We start from the raw sequence: 10125 nt of genomic DNA on the forward strand, positions 1-10125 counted from the left end.
CTTCTAATTTATAAATAACAACCTCTGAAAGAATTTACAAAGAAGGACAGAATAAATGATAACATGTCAACAAACAAAATTTGATATTAGACAGTTTGATATACAAATGTTATTTGGCTACCAAGGATCAGACATAATCCTGGCAATTTTATATAAAATAATACTTGGCTACCAAGGAACATACATAGTCCAGCCAATCGAAATAAATAAGCCATCAAGAAAAAAACAAAGTCCCACCTCTTTTATATACATATGTTATATGGCTACAAAGGATTCGACATAATCCTGCCAATTTGTAATTAAATGTTATTTGGCTACCAAGGAAAAGTCATAATCCCGCCATTATGAATAAAAATAACTCAAAAGTATATCAAGTGTATATAAAATATACTTATTACCACATATAAGCCACCAATCTAGAAAAATAAGCCAATTATTACAATGACATCTGACTGTACCTCACAAGACATAGAACCAAACTAAAATTGAATCATGCAACAATTTGAAGCACTTTAATTGGAAGGAAATTTTTTCAAAAAAAAAATTTCCTTTCTATAGTATCGGTCTGCCTATATCAAAAAAGAACGAACAACACCTAATTGCATTCTGTTTAAGCTCAATAGAAAATAAGTAGTTAATGCGACCAAGAAAGTAGTGCAGCAGAACTATATGTATACTTTCAAACGTGGATGACTTGAAGAAAAAGCTGATGTTCAAAAAAACTTGAAATGATGATATTCAATGTTAGCTAACATCAATGGAACATAATCTTAAACGTGTACGAAAAAAAAACATCAGTATTATTACGCATTAGGCCAAAGAAAAGTTTGTATCCATGTACCTATGTACAATAAATTGAATATAAATAAGGTGTAATTTTGTAGCAGAGATGCTGAAAAATTCACATGTAAGTCAACCGAAGGGAAATGAAAGTATTTATTGTATATATTTAGCAATTTATTGAATAGCATTTTATGCCACCGCTGATTTTTTTACGTCAATAACTCAAGAGGAAACAATGGATACAATATGTGGCCTTAAAAAAGCGTACTATTTTCGCAAAAAATGGTTCGCAAACTTTCATAGAATCAAAGCGTTTGAAACAAAAAATATTATTATATAAATAAAAAAAACAAGATAACAATACAAGTCTTTCAAAGGTATTCTGGAATTAACGGATGCAATTTGGTAAAACTTGGTTTTGACTAGTAGGGCACACCCCGCCATTGTTCGGACCATCGACAGAATAACGTTCGTGTTTTTCAGATTTCTCCATCCAAGACATAGATTTGCTGATGAATAACATCGCAAAGGTTTGTGGAAATGCTTTTATTTCTTTGTTCAAAATCGTTTTGTGTTTGCAGATGTTAATTTGTTAGACAAACGAAATTAGGTCAAGGATTGTTTACATTATTGAATTTACAGGTAAACTCGGCCCTATACCAACTCGGGACAGGTCAACTCGGTCCTCTATTAAAACCATATAGCCTGTTAGGATATAGATTGTTTGGATTGTTTAGTTAATAAAATATTGTTTGAAATTATCTTTAAGATAAATAATTATCTTAAGAAGAGATATCAAGACAATATATGTTAAATATTAATCAATAAATAGAGTTTTTAGATTGAAATTTTGTGACAATGTAAATTTATTCTTTCTCTACAATTTCACATACTTTTCAATATCCTTGAGTAGATGTCTGTTAGTGTGAAAATGTTAAACCATGACAGTTATGATGAAAACATATCAAAAGTAAGAAAAGTAATCATTATCAGTAATTATGTAATTATGGGCCGAGTTGACCCGTGCTGAGTTGGAATAGGGCCGAGCTGTCTCGAGGGCCAAATACGTTTAAGGGCAGATCTGACCCTGATTCGAATTTACAGTGTTGGCTGTTGTGAAGGATTTGCTTTTTCATTTATATTGTATATAGACTATCTATTAACATAGAAATAAGTTTATAATATGTTATATTCAACTGTTGTGTACAATTGATATTCGATAACTGTATAAAAATTTATCATGGCCCTCTTGATTTTTATTTGGCGAGGTCCGAGGACAGGCAGCCTTTCGCACAGACTGCAATTTGCAGTTGGTATAGTAATTTTTAGTGTTTGATGATCAGAAGATTTTTTCCTTCTGAAAATCATGGACTTGAATAATTCAAATCTGTGTGAAAGCGCAAAGAGAAAGAGACTGAAAATTAATTTATTATTTCTATGGACAATATTGATGTAATAAATTTGTAATAAAACATGTGGGTCAATTTCCAGCAGTAATTGAATCATGACAAAGTATTTTTAATAATTTTATTTTTACTTGTGGCTACTTGAAAATTTCATGCTGGATGTTTGCTTACCATTACATTTTGCATAAGAGCTCTATGATTGACATTAAAGTCAACGGGCCAATTCATTTCTGATATATCTATAATCTTTCCGATATCTTGTTATAATATAAATGACTGAACATCATTGTAGAATTATAAGGAAAAAATATATAATATAATATGTTCATTCTTTGTAAAAATGTTAGAAGACTTGCAAGTTACCGACTTTATCATTGCATTTATTTATTATTGAAAAAATGCTGAACAGCTAGTCTCAACAGTGTTTATAGGCTAGAATTTTCAGTTTGCATTAGGGCCAAAATTATTAAATATATTGTTAGTCATGACGGCTTTCCCATTGTTGTCATCAAACTTTAACCTTGTTCATAACTTTTTCAGATCTTGGTGTATTGTCTTCATACTTGGCCACAACAACCCTTCAAATAGACCAGACTAAACTAAATTAACTTGACCACCATATTAACATTCAAGGTAAATGTCTAAATTTTCTTGTTTTTTGCTATTAGTGGCTATAATTTGTTATTTTTGAATGGATTGTCTTCAAACTTGAACAACAATCTTTCAGGATAGGACCTGACTCACTCATAAATGTCCTTGAAGCTTTTGTGATCAGAAGTTGTACAGAATAATACAAACCCAGAGCAATTTCATTCACTTGGTTTTTTGCAACTTCTGAGAAAATGGATTTTAAAGATAGTTGTTTTCTTGAAATTTCAGGATAATTGTTTTCTTGAAATTTCAGGACAGTATAGTAGATAGTAAAGACATTTAATACATACTGTATATACACTATAATTACTATAGTATACTATAAAAATCTTTATGCTTGGACAATTTTGAACAAATTGTTTCTTAAACAGTGTAAGAAGTTAGGATTTGAATCGACTAGGCAGGTCAGACTACTAGATTGGAATATTCACTTGTCCAAAAGACATTTCACTAGCACGATTCATTTGTTCAAAACAGTTGTTTATATTGCCTCTGAAAATACAGTAGCCTGGTCAGGCTTGTTACTGTGAAAAGTTGATAGCCCGAGGAGAAATTTAGTAGTTGGACTCTCAGACTACTGCTAATTTCGAACACTGCTTAAATTATTGATTTGATATTAACTAACATAATTATTGGGATACTATATGTATATCTAATAATAATTATATTTTATGTTTCAGAAGTTCGGCCTACATGTCAGATTTATGAATGTGGACAGCAGGATATCGATTTTAAGAATGCTTTAGGGTCAATGACAATGAAATCACGAGAGATAAAGGCTAAATGGGAGACTGTCAATCTGACTAACCTTGAAGTGAACAAATGGAAAAAATGTCTCTTTCAATAGCATGGGCTTTTAAGGAAGAGGTACATGATTATTTAGAAGTATTTGTATATGATATTTCTTAATTATTATATTCTAATAGCTTTTTTTTTCTTGACTTGTTTAAAGGCTGACACAGGACAGTTTATTTTAAGTCAGTGAGCTTCGGTCACTGGATAGACTATTGTCACAAAAAGCCAAATTTATAAAAAAGAATTACAGTGTATTTAAATATCTTATACAAGAAATTAGGAACAAAATTAATTGCAAGAACAATTGTGACATGTAACATGTATTTAGGATTTCAGCTTTCTTTTCCTTTTTACCTCAGGACAATTCACATTAAAATATTGAATATTCACAGTAAGTAGTGTTAGCACTCCGACATATCTGACATATATGATCATCTTATCATCACTTAGCTGTCTATAGCTTATCAGAATCACTCACATTTATGAATTTAAATAATTTTGAGAAAATTGCTGCTTAGCAAATAGATAAAATACTTGGGGTGTCTGTGACTGATTGGTTTAGTTTCTTGATTTTAAACCTTTAAGCCTTTCACTGCTGTAAGTTCGTTCTCGGCAAGGGTTTACAAGTGGAATTTTAATTTTGCAATTGACTTTTTCTAAACAAATATTTCAGGAAACAGAGGCGCTTCTATGATAGAACAGTAAAAGCAGGAGTGATAAGGAAAGATACATGTAGAATAAGATGTGTCTTCATGTCTGAAACACTAAAGAAATAGAAATATTGTGGTTTTATGAACTTTAAAAGAAATTGGAATATCAGGAGACTGCCTGCCCTTTGCAATGTTGGATAATGAGTTCTTAGATGTGATGTCGAAAGCCTCATGAATATAGTACCATGACTTAATCTAATTAGAAAAAGAAATAACATTGAGGAGAAAACTAGTCACCAGTCTTTCACCAAGAACTAGAGATAACTTTCCAATATTTGAAATATCATAATATGTATAGAACTTTATTGAGCCACCAGTTTTTCACCAGGAAAATAAGATCACATTTACTATTTTTAGCTCACCTGTCACAAAGTGACAGGGTGAGCTTTTTTGATCGCTTTTCGTCTGGCGTCCACTTTAAATGACATCTCCTCATAAACCACTAAGCCAATTTCATCCAAACTTCACAGGAATGTTTCTTTGGTGGTCACCTCTAAATATTGTTCATAGAACGCTGGTTGCCATGGCAACCAAAAGAAAAAAACTTAAAGTATCTTCTTTTAAAGAACCTAAAGAGCTAGAGCTTAGACAAAGTATCTTCTTTTAAAGGTATGAAACATCTTCTAGTGAGTGTCTACCAAGTTTGTTCAAATAAAAGCCCTGGGGGTCAAAATTGGCCCCGCCCCAGGGGGTCATTGAATTCCCCTATATGCATATAGTAAAAACTTAAAAATCTTCTTTTAAAGAACCAAAATAGCTAGAGTTTAGATATCAAGCATGAAACATCTTCTTGTAAGTGTCTACAAAGTTTGTTCAAATAAAAGCCCTGGGGTCAAAATTGGCCCCTCCCCAGGGGTCATTGATTTTCCTTATATGTGTATAGCAAAAACTTAAAAACCTTCTTTGAAAAAACCTTAATAGCTAGAGTTGAGATATTAAGCATGAAACCTCTTCTGGTAAGTGTGTACAAGGCCAAACCCCAGGGGTTTCATTGTTTTTAACTATTTGTGTATAGTAAAAACTTAAAAAATCTTCTTTTAAAAAACCCTATGAGCTAGAGCCTAGATGTTTAGCATGAAACATCTTATGGTGTCGACCAAGTTTGTTCAAATAAAAGCCCTTGTATAAAAATTGGCCATGCCGGGGTGGGGGGTGGTGCAGAGGTCTTTGTTTTACATTATATGTGTGTAGTAAAAACTTAACATCATGAAACATCTTCTAACGGGTGTCTTACAAGTTTGGTCAAATAAAAGCCCTGGGTTTTAAACTGGCCCCGCTCCAGGGGCCTATATACACATGGCCCTCTTGTTCAACAATCTTGTTGAAATATGTATGAACAAATCTTTATCAACTTCAAGCTTTTATTGAAGGAATTTGAAATAACTTGGCAGAAATGATTGTTATAATAAGACAATGAGTCATGTCAACAACCAGACCCCTACTTCCAGGGTCAAGGTCGCACTTGCTCATTCAAGGTCAACTTGTCTTTTTGAGAGTATATCTCGTGTCTGGTCTTCCCTATCTCTAAAGGGATTTTGTTAATTCTTGCCACAATTGCTCACAATAATGAGAAGATGTGTCATGCTCAACAACAGGTCACCTGCCTCCAAGGTCAAGGTCACACTTGGAGGTCAAATATTAGCATAGCCTGTTACAGGGTATATTTCGTGTCCGGTCCATAACTTTGTCATTTATTGAAGGAATTTGAAATAACTTGGCACAAATGTTTGTTATAATAAGACGATGATGTGCAACAACCAGACCCTTACCTTCAGGGTCAAGGTCACACTTGCTCATTCAAGGTCAACATTGTCCATTTGAGGGTATATCTCGTGTCCAGTCTATACCTTTCTTATCTTTGAAAGGATTTTGTAAATATTTGCCGCAATTGTTCACAACAATGAGATGATGTGTTATGCGCAACAATCGGTCACCAACATACAAGGTCAAGGTCACACTTGGAGGTCTAAGATTAACATAGCCTGTTATAGGGTATTTTTTTTGTCCGGTCCATAACTTTTTTGTATATCAAAGGATTTTGAAAACACTTGGCACAAATATTCACTATAATAAGACAATGTGTCAAGCGCAACACCTGCATCCCTACCTCAAAGGTCAGGGTCACATTTCGAGGTAAAAAATTAACATAGTCTTTTAAAGGGTATATATTGTGTCCAATGTAGAACTTCTTCATAGTTCAAGGGATTTTGAAATAACTTGGCACAAATAGTCACAATAATAAGACGATATGTCAATTACAACACCTGCACCCCTGCCTCCAAGGTCAAGGTCACACTTACATGTATAAAGGTAACAAAGTCTGTTATATGGTATATTTTATGCCCCGTCCATAACTTCTTCATAGATGAAGGGATTTGGAAAATACTTGGCACAAATAGTCACAATGATAAGATGATATGTCATGCACAACACCTGCACCCCTACCTCCAAGGTCAAGGTCACACTAAGAGGTCAAAGCAGGGATTTTTTCCAGGATTTTGGGAACATAACCCATACCCATGCAACTGAGAATTTCAGCGATATTTTGTTAAAATTGGGAAAAAATGTATGACTGAAAGTTTGCAGTGATTAAATGTATGCAAGCAATCACTGCCTAGTATGGCTTCTTCAAACATTTAAACACTATTAAAGTAAAGAAGCCCTTATTTTCAAAGATTTTAGAATTCTTTATTCAATATTTATATTTTTGTAACTTTCAATTGGGAATATTTTCCTTTGGATTGGGAAAATAATATACTATTTTCAATTGGGAATATGTCCCAATAACGGCTATAAAATAAGCCAAAAAATCCCTGCAAAGCATAACATGATATATTTTGAAATTCAGTATTTCATTTGATTTCTTTAATAAAATTATTGTTGCATTTGCAGATCCAGCATTGATCATAATTTTGGACTGAAAATCATTAGATCCCTGCCTCAATCTTTTGAAATAGCACAATTTTTTGCTTCATATAAAACTTCCCTGAGGCGGGGGACGTTGGTATCTCTGTTACAAATTCTTGTTTATTTTACCAACAAGTGTTCACTTTCAAACTTTTGATCATTGTATTTTTTGTACTACCTTTTGTATAATGTTGTATTTTATTTATGTTCTTATTCTAAGATTAGCATGGCCAACTCATGAAAGTCCAAATGATGGTCAACTTTTTTTTTGTTTTTTTTTTTGGGTTTTTTTTTTTTAACATTATTTACTTTATTTTTACAGTGTTCCTCTGAATCATACATTCTGTTTTAGTTAAACATGCACTTCTTGTTACTTATTTTCCCATACTTCATATTACATTGATCACGGTTTGATGTGATGGCTCATAAAATTGTAACAATATCATTCTTTGTACTTTACCTAGTAATTTATGAAAACAGAAATGCTCTTGTAAGCTAACCAATAAGATTTGTACACCTTTTAAGGATTCAATTTATAACTGGTATATTCAACAATATATCAAAACACAGGTCAAGTATGATTTCAGTTACATTCCACAAAATTTATACAACATTATGCATTCCTTACCAAATCATATGCAAAAAAAAAATGATTTATAACTGATAATATTTGAATGCTTTTGAAATCTATAAAGATTTTTCATATAACTCTGGACAAAATTTAACAGTCTTCAGTGAGTTGGAGTGTAGTATGAAAAATCAGGTGTCTGTTGCAAAGATCAAGGTCACTACTTTAGATCAAAAGTCAAATAATAACTTAAAACATGAGAGTATATTTCTATATACATGGCTGGATTTTCATAACATTTATCACAAATGCTCACTTATGTATACATCTTTCTCCCCAAGCTGAAGCTTTAAGGTTCAGTTCTGAATAATGGCAACAGGCTTGATATATGCTGCCAGTGGGCTTGTCTAATTATGTACATATTTTGATTACCCACTCATTATAAGCATTGTACTTAACGCAAGCATTCAAGTCCTATGGGCACATTTCTACTTTTGACTATATTTTGTTGTATAATGTCAGTCTTGTACATTGTAAAAAATCCTTAAAACAGCACCTCCTATATTACTGGCCGTTTGCATTAAAGCTTCTTTCTTTCAGATTGTTATAAATTGTATCACCTCAATATGTACCAATAATTTAAAGGGACTCACTCCATTGAGGTTTAAAAGCCTAAAACATAACATTTGAATTTCTACAGAAATGAGCCGGGGCACTTGATACAGAAATATATGCACAGATAGTGAAGAAATATACTTTGAAATGAATTGAAAATCAATTTTTTTTTATGCTTTTCTCAGCCTGATCTGCGTGATATGTGTTTAAACGCTTTCATTTTGGGTAATTTTTTTACAATTTGAATAATTATTCTTGAAAAACGAAGTGTGCAAATGATCTGAAATTTTTCTCAAAGATTAGTGGTCAAAACATACATCAAGTGGTACATTAATCTAGAAAAATAAATTTCATTCTCATCATGTCAAAAAACCTCAGTGGAGTTCCTTTTACACATTTTATCTGACAAACTAAATTTCATTATCTCCATATATTTAATCATTTATTTTTTATATAACATATATTTTTACTTTTATGCAAGTTTTGACAATAAAAGTTTATTTTAAATCATTGTTCTTTGTTTTGCTATGACTTTAACAGCATGTACATCAATTTCATACTAAAACACAATTAGTTATGTTAGAACTTACAAATGTAAGCACATGATGAGCTTTTCTTGTCCTTGAGTTTAAAATAAAAAGTCTCTTCATTAACTATGATTAAATAATGCTTATGGCATGGTCTTGAATTCCTATGAAGTAGTCATATAAGTCATGGCCGATTTAGGTCAAACTGAGTGGTTCTTTGTGTGCATAAATTAATGCAGTAGTATTATCTATTAATTCACTAATTACTATTTTAGTAACAGAATTGCCTATGATTTCAACTGATTATGAGTGTCACAACTTATGGGTTTGGGGCCCTGGGCAAAGAACTAGTTATCAGCCCACTGAACATGAGTAGTGCAAAAACGGAAACAATGACGTCACATTTTACGTCATCAAATCAGCTAGCTGTAGATTGAAGCTTGCACATATTCCTTTGTTTTTAATTCACACGCATTAGGTATTTCTATGAAAATTTCCTTCCAACAGTACTTTCAGTGCTTTGATTGACTTTTGTGATGATAACCAGTCAACTAAATATCTAAATAATGGTAAAACTAGAAGTTTAACGATACATGCCCATCCAAGGGTATATAGTGAGTGAACGGGTGAAGATCAAAATAAGTTTTCATTTTGCTATAATTCCTTTTAATTTGATAATTAAGTTCACATAAACAAATGAACAATAATTAACGCACAGATCCAAACGAAATGTCTGTAGATATCCATAAGAATTTACCCATAAGCTTCGTTTATAAAAAGAGTGAGACAGTCTTTTTAAATTTTAGACAGATTGATAATTTTATCCGAAGCATTTTCCAATACAAACACTTGGTCAAACACCATTTTTACAGTCAATCTTTTGAAATATAAAGTCAATTCAGCTTAACTATGGATTTGCGCATAATCTCACTTTAAATACACAAGTGCACCTAACTTACAGAACAATGCTACTAAAAAGTGATCACCTGACCGCCAAAAGATTGATCATATGACTTGTTAATCCTTGGACATTTCAATAACATAGCAAGTTATGCTACCATGGCATTAGATAAATAATTTCTGAATTATGTAAACAACGAGTAGAGTTAGCTGTCTCCCTTTAACTTATTGACTATGCACACAACAACTGCACCAACTGAACT

The 10125-nt window shown here is 32.2% G+C and overlaps 1 long non-coding RNA gene across 1 annotated transcript; it reads left to right on the top strand.

The window, feature by feature from the left end:
- Window positions 1–522: 522 nt before the first annotated feature.
- On the top strand, window positions 523–8947 carry LOC132738628 (uncharacterized). The gene is made up of 4 exons (XR_009626899.1): window positions 523–1313; window positions 2730–2822; window positions 3521–3707; window positions 4309–8947. It is a non-coding gene; the product is annotated as an uncharacterized LOC132738628 (long non-coding RNA).
- Window positions 8948–10125: the final 1178 nt, after the last annotated feature.

The sequence above is a fragment of the Ruditapes philippinarum genome, unplaced genomic scaffold (assembly GCF_026571515.1).
Source record: "Ruditapes philippinarum isolate M1 unplaced genomic scaffold, ASM2657151v2 ctg2701_1_1_1_1, whole genome shotgun sequence".
Lineage (NCBI taxonomy): Eukaryota > Metazoa > Mollusca > Bivalvia > Venerida > Veneridae > Ruditapes > Ruditapes philippinarum.